The 12,919-nt window shown below is 37.9% G+C and overlaps 1 protein-coding gene across 7 annotated transcripts in view; it reads right to left on the reverse strand.

Moving 5' to 3' along the window:
• Positions 1–12,919, reverse strand: part of WDSUB1 (WD repeat, sterile alpha motif and U-box domain containing 1) — a 73,276-nt gene that overhangs the window by 47,215 nt on the left and 13,142 nt on the right. The window lies entirely within an intron of this gene.

The raw sequence follows: 12,919 nt of genomic DNA on the forward strand, positions 1-12,919 counted from the left end.
ACTTGAAGGGAAAAAATACTACAAGGAAAAGCTAGTACATTCTACTTGATTTTTGTTCCAAATAGCGTTGCTATTATTGATATGGCTGTGCCTTAATTACTAATCAATACGTATATATGTTTTGATTGTGACTCATTTTTGAAAATTATGATTCGAAACTTGATATGGACCCTACATTGTTTCTTTCAATGCTATAAAAATTAAAACAACCATCTGCGTTTATTCTAGTGGTGAAAAAAAAAAATCATACAAAGAAAAATACAATAACATAACAAACTATTTAGTTGAGAACAACAGATAACTATGTTTCTACATGATATTTTCCCCCTGATACAGCTGTTATGCCACGATATATGTTGCAAAGCAAGAAAACATATCAACAATACGAGTGTTACTGCTCTCTATACAACTTTAATAGTATTTGTACTTATTATTATTAAACGGTAGCTGATGACAGTCTGACCACAGGAGTCACACCTATTAGAAGGCTTAAAATTCCTTTAAGGACTTCCCTGGCAATACAGTGGTTAAGACCCAGCGCTTCCAATGCAGGGGGCTCAGGTTCAATCCCTGGTTGGGGAACTAGGATCCCACATGCCACCAAAAAAAAAAAAAAAAAAAAATTCCTTTGAATAAGACTTAAAATTTCTTATTTAGTAGTCTCTCCAGTGTTGGTGATGGATTTTGACTACAGAATCTTTGCCATAATTTCAAAATAGAAGTTATACGTTGTTCAATATAAAATAAAATACAAGCAAATGAGAAGCATATAAATGCATTCTGGCATCAAAAAACAGAATTATAGCAGTAAACGTTAAATTCCAGCCAAAAAACATTGAGAAATTATATTAGCAGCTAATATGTATATGCTAGACATGATTTATAGACACTCTTATTTAGTCCTAAATTTCTCAAAGTACAAAGTATTATTTCTGGAATATCTAAAATTCTTAGGGAAAACTTCATTACTTCTTAGCATCCTTAAAACAAACTAAAAGGAATTTCCACTTTGTGAGACTATCACTAGTGCAATTAGAACTAACTCATCCTAATGATGTATCACTTGAGAAGCTGAATCATCATTAGACAGTCTTGTAAGCAACAGATAGCCAGCCATGATGGCAATGAAATAGGTTCACTTGCTGATGAGGTATAAAAATGAATTTGAGAAGCAGAAGGCCAAACATGAAGAACTCTTTAAGAGTCTACTGGATCTAGGCAAGAAGACTAGAGATTATGGGCAGAGACCTGCAGACATTTTAGAGATTAAAAGGATTTTAAACTCACCTCCTATAGTCCCTAATTTGACTAATGGGGATTCAACGGAAGATGTAATGGGATTTGATAACTGATTAGATTTGGGGGGAAGGAAATTAGGATTAGGGAAAAATAATAGTTTTCAATATTCGAGATTTGGGTTTCAAAGACAGAAAATAATTATAACCACTGTAAACAGGCATAAAATACCTTGAAACTACTAAAACAATACAAAACCTCAAAATATTCCCTAAATAGAACGTGAACCAACAGCAAATAAAAATTCTGATTGTTTGGTGCCCCTGGTTATACATTTCTTGCCTGCTATATATAACTCTTCCCCCTGCTATATATAATTCTTTCAGTACCCACAATCTGCTCTGTCACCTTAACCTCACTTTCCCTTATAAAGGATGCATTAATTGTCAAGTCTTTTGATACTCCATTCCTACCATTTTGTGGCACTCTAAAACCTCAACTCTACTCACTCAAGAACACAAGAGAGGGCTTCCCTGGTGGCACAGTGGTTAAGAATCTGCCTGCCAATGCAAGGGACATGGGTTCGAGCCCTGGCCCGGGAAGATCCCACATGCTGCAGAGCAACTAAGCCCATGCACCACGACTACTGAGCCTGCGCTCTAGAGCCCGCAAGCCACAACTACTGAGCCCACGTGCCACAACTACTGAAGCCTGCACACGCCTAGAGCCCATACTCTGCAACAAGAGAAGCCATGACAATGAGAAGCCCGCACACCACAACGAAGAGTAGCCCCCACTCACCACAACTAGAGAAAGACCGCGTGCAGCAATGAAGACCCAACGCAGCCAAAAATAAAGAAAGAAAGAAATTTATTTAAAAAACAGAATACAAGAGAAACATGCCAATTTTATCTGGACAGCTGCTAGGCAAGAGGAACAACACATACAGTTATGTGCTTGATATGGAAGAGCATATAATCACAAGCTCAGGGGAGATGAGTGACACTGTAGTGACATTGTACAGCCAGCCACCCATGTCACAAATCACCTGAAGCATTTTAATTCAAACCAGTTTTATACAATGACCAAAAAACTAATCAAATGAAATTACCCACAACTATTTCATTAGGTCAAGTATGTTCCTAAGGTTTAATGATTTATTTTACACTCACACATTTTTATTTTAAATACACATCTATGTTTCTTCTCATTCAGAAAGTACATGCAGTCTCTTACAAAGATGTAGCAAAAAGAAGATAGAAATTATGTGAAGAAACTGGGGAGGAAGAGAACATAAAGATGAGGTGGGGGAGAGAGATGAAGGTTAAGATTACTATTTAAAATGTATGTCACAACAGAGTCCACTTTGTTAACAGAGGGCTGCAAGTTTGTTGCCGAGCTTCTTCAATAGCAATTTAAAAAAGGAAACATGATCTGTCATACAATTTAAGATAGAAACACAAACCCAATGCATGGGAAAGGGACATCAATTCTTTAGGCTGAGACCTGTAGGAACTATTTCCCCCAAGGTCTTTACAGAGAGGATGCTATGAAACATAGTCCCCAACAACTCTTCCTGAATGAAGATGGTTAAGTTTCAAACAGCTGTTTTATAATGCCCCTCAGTATAGATCAATGGCTAAAACTTAACCCAGAAAAAGCAGAAATCAGAAAATGAGGGAGTAAAATAATGTTATATGTTATATAATTGCCTAATGTTCTGGATTACAAAAATAATACATAAAAATAATATTCTTATAATATACATATTTAATGAACCTATACTGAGCAATTATTGTGCCCCAAACATAATAAATGCTCTGCCTGCATTTTCTTATTTAAGCTTCAAAACAATCTTATGAGGAAAGTGTTCTGACTTTCCCCATTTTATAATTCAGAAAAATGAAGCCGAGAGAAGATATGGAACTAGAACTTGTTTGAGGTTGCACACCTAGTGCATGGCAGGGCTGGGATTAAAACTCAGTAACCTGTGTTTCTGGATTTTACACTTCCTAGAATATCCCCCATGAATGTATTATAATTAAACTTGATTCATAATGGGCACACACCCTGACAGTTTTAGCCTAAAAACTTACAAAACAGATCACATGACTATTCAAATTTCACTAGAGTTTTCACAAGACATCTATTTTTTCAAGCCGTGTAATATCTAATAACCCTCATGATAAGCAAACTGCAACATGGACTCTGTGCAAAGAACTGACTTGTTCAATAGTTCTGTTAACAATGTTGTAGAGAGTACGGGGAAATGAATGATGATTTGAGTTTTGGAAAGGTGACCTTAAGCCTTCTTATGCTAGTCATTACTGAGTGAGAGAGGGTGACTGTTGAGCCATTACTAATTCATGACAGTAAAACTCTGTTGTCCACATTTATAAAAGATAAAACATAAACAAGCATCTTGTTGAGAAGAGGGGGGACAATTACTTCCAGTTCGTTCTGGAGTAAGATTCCTGGCCTCTTTTCTCCCTATCTTGCTTAGCAGGAAAGGAACAACAGATAACTGAAGTCTGGGGAAGATGCTGGGCCATGTGGTTCAGCCCCTTCTGGATTTTCTTTTTTCTGATCTGCCCTTTCAGGGGAAGTCTGCAGTGGTCCATGCCACCCAAGAGCAGGTGAACAAGTCAGCTGCAGATCTACAGTCCTGCTATCTAGTAGTTATCTGCCCAGTATTTCTCTTACTGGTTTTCAACTCAAGAAGAAGAAAAAAGGGTGTTATTTTTGAACTCTTAAAACTCTAACAATGATAGCCATTCTTAAACTGGTTTCCAAAGAATCGTAACTACTAGAACTGAGAATTTATGGAAAAAGGCAACCTCTATTTGAGTTACAAAGACTGACTCTTCCTGTTTGAATAGCAGCTAATTCATATAATGTTAATTTTATCTGGTTGGATCAAGAGAAGTAAGGGTGAAACCAAACACAAATTCGGCTAAGGGGCTGGAGGAAACTTATTAGAGGAGAGATGTGGATAAAGATGGAGAGAAAAAGTTCCTACACATTTTGCTGTATGACATGTGATGCCATCATAGCCCTGAGAGCTAATGAAGCGTGTGAAGCAGATATGAGAATCTATGTATCTTCTGCTAACCCAGATACTGAAGAGATTTTCATAAATGTAAAACAATGCCACGTCTCTCACTATTTTTGGTTTTATTTCTCCTAAAGAAAAATGTTATGTTAATATACGAGTTTACTACTATTGTTTAAACAAACTTAAAATATTTTAGAGTCTTCTCAGTTTTATTTTCTGTAAATAGCAATATATGTAACCCTTATATGCAAAAGCTCTTTGGAGTCCTCTATAACTTTTAAGAGTGTCAAAGAATCCTAAGACCAAAAAGCAATGAGGGGGGTGGAGTCAAGATGGCATACTAAGAGGATGCGGAATTCGCATCTCCTCACAACTGGGGCACCTACCAGGCACCGGTGGGGGGCCACAGACACCTAAGGGGACGGGAGGAACAGCCAGCTACCGGGTAGGATGTGGGGCGTGGGGGGAGTGAAGGGGGAGGAGAAATGGCTGCGAGACAGGACTGGTGCTGCTGAGGGGCAGCTGGGGGAGGGGAAGGGATTCCACGCCCGAAGGCGAACTTGGGGAACCACTGGGAAGGCAGAGGATCAAAAGGGAGCGTGGCCAGGTTTCCCCTGCCCACTCAGACCCCCAGGAACCTGTTGAGATCCCAGGCCGGATCCTCTGCCCACCTAGGCCCCCTCCAGCCGCTCAGGTCCTGAAGGAGTGGGAGGGAGGGAAGGGGGAGCAATAGTAAAGGCCGGACCTCTGGGACCGGCACCCCTGAGGGGCAGCTGGGGGAGGGGAGGAGTTCCTACACCCAGCGGGACCCACCCACGGTTATGGGTCCAGTGGCGATGGGGGAGATGCTGGGGGAGACGGTACAGCAGGGCGTAAAGGAACAGAAGGGAACGGGGCCAGTGCTTTCCCTGTCCACTCAGGCCCCGGGAAGCCTGCTGGGCTCCTGGGCCAAATCCTCTGCCCTCTGAGCCTCCCTCCTGCTGTGCAGAACCAAAGCCCCGCCCCTACACCCCCACCCAGGGCCCCGCCTCTACACTCGAAGACCCCCTCCCGCAAGCTGACATACACCCCACCCACACACCCTCACTCAGGGCCCTACCTCCAAACTCCAGAACTCCACCCTCCAGAGGCCCCCCTCAGGTCTTGATGCCTCTCCCGTTCTGAACAGGTCCTAAGTAGAGGCCCCGCTCCACACTTGAATTTCCGCCCCCCCCCCAGGCTCAAACGTCACACCCCCACCTGCCTAGGTCTCGCAGCACCCTAAACCCCGCCCCTGCCTAAGTTCCACCCCTGCCAAAACTCCACCCCCATAGCCAAGGCTTTTTTTTTTTTCTTTTTTCAGATTGGAGTTCTGTTTTACCTTGTGGATTCATTGCTGCTAATTCTTTTACATTTTTACTTTTCCTAATAAATCTTTTATTTTTCTAATTCTACTTTATTCTTTATACTTTGGTTATTGCTCTCTCCTTTTGGCTTCTTCCTCCCCACCACTTTTTTTTTCTTTTGTGGTTTTATTTTACCTTGTTGCAGTTGTTTCAATTATAGTTTTATTTTTCCTAATATGTTTTTCATCTTTCTAATTTTATTTTATTATTCTTTGGTATTTTACTGCTCTTTTCTTTTTTTCTTTCTTCCCCCGTTTTTTTTTCTTACTGCGCCACAAAGCTTGTGGAATCTTGGTTCCCAGGCCAGAGGTTGGGCCCAAGCTCCTGTGGTGGGAGTTACAAGTCCAAACCGATGGACTAACAGAGAACCTCAGACCCCAGGGAATATCAATCAGAGTGAGGCCTCCCAGAGGTCCTCATCTCAGCACCAAGATCCAGCTCTATCCAACTGCCTGCAACCTCCAGTGCTGGACGTGTCAAGCCAAACAACCAGTAAGACAGGGATACAGCACCACCCATCAAAAAAAAAAAAAAAATGAAACCAGAAAAAAATATGTTACAGACAAAGGAGCAAGGTAAAAACCTACAACACCAAATAAATGAAGACGAAATAGGGAACCTACCTGAAAAAGAATTAAGAGTAATGATAGTAAAGATGATCGAAAGTCTTGGAAACAGAACGGAGAAAATAAAAGAAACGTTTAACAGGATCTAGAAGAACTAAAGAGCAAACAAACAGTGATGAACAACACAATTACTGAAATTAAAAATACTCTAGAAGGAATCAATAACAGAATAACTGAGGCAGAAGAAGGAATAAGTGAGCTGGAAGATAAAAAGGTGGAAATAACTGCCAGGGAGCAAAATAAAGAAAAAGGAATGAAAAGAATTGAGCACAGTCTCAGATACCTCTGGGACAACATTAAATGCACCAACATTCGAATTACAGGGGTCCCAGAAGAAGAAGAGAAAAAGAAAGGGTCTAAGAAAATATTTGAAGAGACTATAGTTGAAAACTTCCCTAACATGGGAAAGGAAATAGTCGATCAAGTCCACGAAGCACAGAGTCCCATACAGGATAAACCCAAGGAGAAACACACCGAGACACATATTAATCAAACTATCAAAAATTAAATACAAAGAAAAAATATTAAAAGCAGCAAGGGAAAAGCAACAAATAACATACAAGGGAATCCCCATAAGGTTAATAGCTGATATTTCAGCAGACACTCTGCAAGCAAAACGGAGTGGCAGGATATATTTAGTGATGAAACGGAAAAACCTTCAACCAAGATTACTCTACCCAGCAAGGATCTCATTCAGATTTGATGGGGAAATTAAAATCTCTACAGACAAGCAAAAGCTATGAGAATTGAGCACTATAAACCAGCTTTAAAACAAATACTAAAGGAACTTCTCTAGGCAGGAAACACAAGAGAAGGAAAAGACCTACAATAACACGCCCAAAACAATTAAGAAAATGGTAATAAGAACATACATACCAATAATTACCTTAAATGTAAATGGATTAAATGCTGCAACCAAAAGACACAGACTGGCTGAATGGATACAAAAACAAGACCTGTACATACGCTGTCTACAAGTGACCCACTTCAGACCTAGGGACACATACAGATTGAAAGTGAGGGGATGGAAAAGATATTCCATGAAAATGGAAATTAAAAGAAAGCTGGAGTAGCAATTCTCATATCAGACAAAACAGACTGTAAAATAAAGACTATTGCAAGAGACAAAGAAGGACACTACATGATGATCAAGAGATCAATGCAAGAAGAAGATATAATAATTGTAAAAATTTATGCACCCAACAGAGGAGCACCTCAATACATAAGGCAAATGCTAACAGCTATAAAAGGGGAAACTGACAGTAACACAATAATAGTAGGGGACTTTAACACCCCACTTTCACCAATGGACAGATCAACCAAAATGAAAATAAATAAGGAAACACAAGCTTTAAATGACACATTAAACAAGATGGACATAATTGATATTTACAGGACATTCCATCCAAAAACAACAGAATACACTTTCTTCTCAAGTGCTCATGGAACATTCTCCAGGATAGATCATATCTTGGGTCACAAATCAAGCCTTGGTAAATTTAAGAAATTGAAATTGTAGAAATAAAGTATTATAGTAGAAATAAAGAAATAAAGTATCTTTCCCGACCACAACGCTATGAGACTAGATAGCAACTACAGGAGAAAAGCTGTAAAAATTACAAACACATGGAGGCTAAACAATATACTACTAAATAACCAAAAGATCACTAAAGAAATCAAAGAGGAAATCAAAAAATACCTAGAAACAAATGACAATGAAAACATGACAACCCAAAACCTATAGGATGCAGAAAAGGAAGTTCTAACAGGGAAGTTTATAGCAATACAATCCTACCTCAAGAAACAAGAAAAATCTCAAACAAAAAACCTAGCCTTATACCTAAAGCAATTAGAGAAAGAAGAACAAAAAAACCCCAAAGTTAGCAGAAGGAAAGAAATCATAAAGATCAGATCAGAAATAAGAGAAAAAGAAATGAAGGAAACAATAACAAAATCAAAAAAACTAAAAGCTGGTTCTTTGAGAAGATAAACAAAATTGATAAACCATTAGTCAGACTCATCAAGAAAAAAAGGGAGAAGACTCAAATCAACAGAATTAGAAATGAAAAAGGGGAAGTAACAACTGACACTGCAGAAATACAAAGGATCACGATACATTACTACAAGCAACTATATGACAATAAAATGGACAACGTGGAAGAAATGGACAAATTCTTAGGAAAGCACAACCTTCCGAGACTGAGCCAGGAAGAAACAGAAAATATAAACAGACCAATCACAAGCACTGAAATTGAGACTGTGATTAAAAATCTTCCAACAAACAAAAGCCCAGGGCTAGATGGCTTCACAGGCGAATTTCATCAAACATTTAGAGAAGAGCTAACACCTATCCTTCTCAAACTCCTCCAAAATACAGCAGAGGGAGGAATACTCCCAAACTCATTCTACCATGAGAATGAGAGGCCACCATCACCCTGATACCAAAACCAGACAAAGATACTACAAAGAAAGAAAATTACAGACCAGTATCACTGATGAATATAGATGCAAACATCTTCAACAAAATACTAGCAAACAGAATCCAACAGCACATTAAAAGGATCATACACCATGATCAAGTGGGGTTTATCCCAGGGATGCAAGGATTCTTCAATATAAGCAAATCAATCAATGTGATACACCATATTAACAAATTGAAGAATAAAAACCATATGATCATCTCACTAGATGCAGGAAAAGCTTTTGACAAAATTCAACACCCATTTATGATAAAAACTCTCCAGAAAGTGGTCATAGAGGGAAGCTACCTCAATATAATAAAGGCCATATATGACAAACCCACAGCAAACATCACTCTCAATGGTGAAAAACTGAAACCACTTCCTCTAAGATCAGGAACGAGACAAGGATGTCCACTCTCACCACTATTATTCAACATAGTTTTGGAAGTCCTAGGCAGGGCTATCAGAGAAGAAAAAGAAATAAAAGGAATACAAATTGGAAAAGAAGAAGTAAAACTGTCACTCTTTGCAGATGACATGATACTATACATAGAGAATCCTAAAGATGCCACCAGAAAACTACTAGAGCTAATCAATGAATTTGGTAAAGTTGCAGGATACAAAATTAATGCATAGAAATCTCTTGCATTCCTGTACACTAATGATGAAAAATTTGAAAGAGAAAGTAAGGAAACACTCCCATTTACCATTGCAGCAAAAAGAATAAAATATCTAGGAATAAACCTACCGAGGGAGACAAAAGACCTGTACGCAGAAAACTGTAAGACACTGATGAAAGAAATTAAAGATGATACCAACAGATGGAGAGATATACCATGTTCTTGGATTGGAAGAATCAATATTGTGAAAATGACTATACTACCCAAAGCAATCTACAGATGCAATGCAATCCCTATCAAATTACCAATGGCATTTTTTTACAGAACTAGAACAAAAAATCTTAAAATCTGTATGGAGACACAAAAGACCCCGAATAGCCAAAGCAGTGTTGAGGGAAAAAAACGGATCTGGAGGAATCAGACTCCCTGACTTCAGACTATACTACAAAGTTACAGTAATGAAGACTATGGTACTGGCACAAAAACAGAAATATAGATCAATGGAACAGGATAGAAAGCACAGAGATAAACACACGCAAATATGGTCAACTAATCTATGACAAAGGAGGCAAGGATATACAATGGAGAAAAGACAGTCTCTTCAATAAGTGGTGCTGGGAAAACTGGACAGCTACATGTAAAAGAATGAAATTAGAACACTCCCTAACACCATACACAAAAATAAACTCAAAATGGATTCGAGACCTAAATGTAAGAACACACACTATAAAACTCCTAGAGGAAAACATAGGAAGAACACTCTTTGACATAAATCACAGCAAGATCTTTTTTGATCCACCTCCTAGAGTAATGGAAAAAAAAACAAAAAGAAACAAATGGGACCTAATGAAACTTAAAAGCTTCTGCAAAGCAAAGTACAAACGAGATGAAAAGACAACCCTCAGAATGGGAGAAAATATTTGTAAATGAATCAATGGACAAAGCATCAATGGACAAATCTCCAAAATATATGAACAACTCATGCAGCTCAGTATGAAAAAAACAAACAACCCAATCCAAAAATGCGCAGAAGACCTAAATAGACATTTCTTCAAAGAAGACATACAGATGGCCAAGAGCACATGAAAAGCTGCTCAACATCACTAATTATTAGAGAAATGCAAATCAAAACTGCAATGAGGTACCACCTTACACAGGGCAGAATGGCCATCATCAAAAAGTCTACAAACAAGAAATGCTAAAGAGGGTGTGGAGAAAAGGGAACCCTCTTGCATTGTTGATGGGAATGTAAATCGATACAGCCACTGTGGAGAACAGTATGGAGGTTCCTTAAAAAACTAAAAATAGAACTACCATATGACCCAGCAATCCCACTACTGGGCATATACCCTGAGAAAACTATAATTCAAAAGGACACATGTACCCCAATGTTCACTGCAGCACTATTTACAACAGCCAGGACACGGAAACAACCTAAATGTCCAAAGACAGATGAATGGATAAAGAAGATGTGGTGCATGTATACAGTGGAATATTACTCAGCCATAAAAAGGAACGAAATTGGGTCATTTGTAGAGATGTGGATGGATCTAGAGACTGTCATACAGAGTGAAGTCAGAAAGAGAAAAACAAATATCGTACATTAACGCATATATGTGGAACCTAGAAAAATGGTACAGATGAACCGGTTTGCAGGGCAGAAATAGACACACAGATGTAGAGAACAAACGTATGAACACCAAGGGGGGAAAGTGGCAGGGGGCGGGTGGTGGTGGGATGAGTTGGGAGATTGGGATTGACATGTATACACTAATATGTATAAAATAGATAATAAGAACCTGCTGTATAAAAAAATAAATAAAATAAAATTCAAAAATTCAAGAAAAAATACAAAAGAGAGAATAAGACATAAAGTTTACAGTGAGAAGGTATTATGTGCATTTAATTGGAATCCCAGAATTAGAGAAAGAAAAGGACAGAGGCAATATTGGAAGAGATAATAAGAATTTCCCCCCAAACTGATGAAATATCATTCTACATCTTTAAGAAGTTCAGTAAATTCCAAGCAAACTAAATAAAAAGAAACCCAAAACTAGATACATCAAAGTAAATGTGCAGAAAACTCAAAATACAATGTGAGAAGCCAGTGAAAAAAATATGAATTATATCCAATAAAGCAACAGTCAGAATAAAACTGACTTCTCTATAGCAATACACAAAAATAATATGTCCTAAGTTGTATTTATTCCAACAAAAGAAGATTAGTTTAACATGTGTAAACCAGATTTATAAAAATCAGTATAATTTATGACACTTCTAGGATAAAAAAGAAAAAGCATATGCTCATTTCAAAAGATGCATGAAAAATCATTTGATAAACCATAACACCTATTCATGAAAAAAAATTCTTACAAACTATATAGAAGGAAAAGAGTTAATAAAGCTTATCTCCCAAAATCTACAGTGATCACACTTAATAATGAAAGTGTTCCCTTTGCAATTAGGTCAGACAAGGTTGGCTATTTTCACTATTTCCATTATCCTGGTAGTGTTAGCCAGTTCAGTAAGGCACAGGAGATATCAAAGGTATAAGGATTAGAAAGGAAGAGACAAAAGCCATCATTAACATATGATATGATTTTATACATAAAAAACCCAAAATTAGAATCTTAACAGATAAATCCAGTCTTTCCATATATATTTCCCTATATTAGCCACATCTTTTATAATAGCAACAAAAAAATTAAGTGCCTAGAATAAATCTAATAAAAGATGAGGAGGACCTCCACAAGGATGACAAATAAACTGTCTTCTATTGAGAGACATTATATTGAGAGAAATCAAAAGACAAATAAATGGGAACATATGCCATATTCATGGGTTGGAGACTCAACATCATAAAGATGTCAATTCTCCCCAAATTTATCAGACTCAATACAATCCCAGTCAAAATCTAAACAGGTTTGTGTGGTAGAGGGAGGAACTGGAGACAATCTGACAAGCTAACTCTAAAATGTACATGGAAGTGTCAAAAGCCAGGAACAGCCAAATTATAAGGCTCAGAAAGATATCAGAGCAAGGATAAACAGAAAAACAGAACAGAATCACAGGCTGAGAAAAGACCCACACATATATGATCAGTGATTTCTGACAAGGTGGCATATGAAAATGGTGAAGAAAAGATTCTTTTCACCTTACATTACTGAGACAACTGGATATCCATATGGAAAGAAATGAAACTAGATTCCTATCACATATTATATACATCAGATTTGTCCAACCACTTGGAAAACAAACGTAATGTTGAGCAAAGGAAGCCAGACACAAAATAATTCATAATGTATGATTTGTTTTAAATCAATTTAAAAGGAAAAAGCAATGTTGCATATGACCTGAGGTACTGTCACCAGAAAGGGGCACTTGGAAGGGGAGGACTTCTGGAGGAAAACCAGCAATGTTCTATTTCCTGACCTGAGCAGTGGTTACAAGTTTGCATCACAATGATTTATCAACCTATTCTCTTACGTTTTATGTACTTTTCTGTAAGTCTACTCTATTTCATACCAAAATGGTT

This window comes from Balaenoptera physalus (assembly GCF_965194825.1).
Source record: "Balaenoptera physalus genome assembly, chromosome: 6".
Classification (NCBI taxonomy): Eukaryota; Metazoa; Chordata; class Mammalia; order Artiodactyla; family Balaenopteridae; genus Balaenoptera; species Balaenoptera physalus.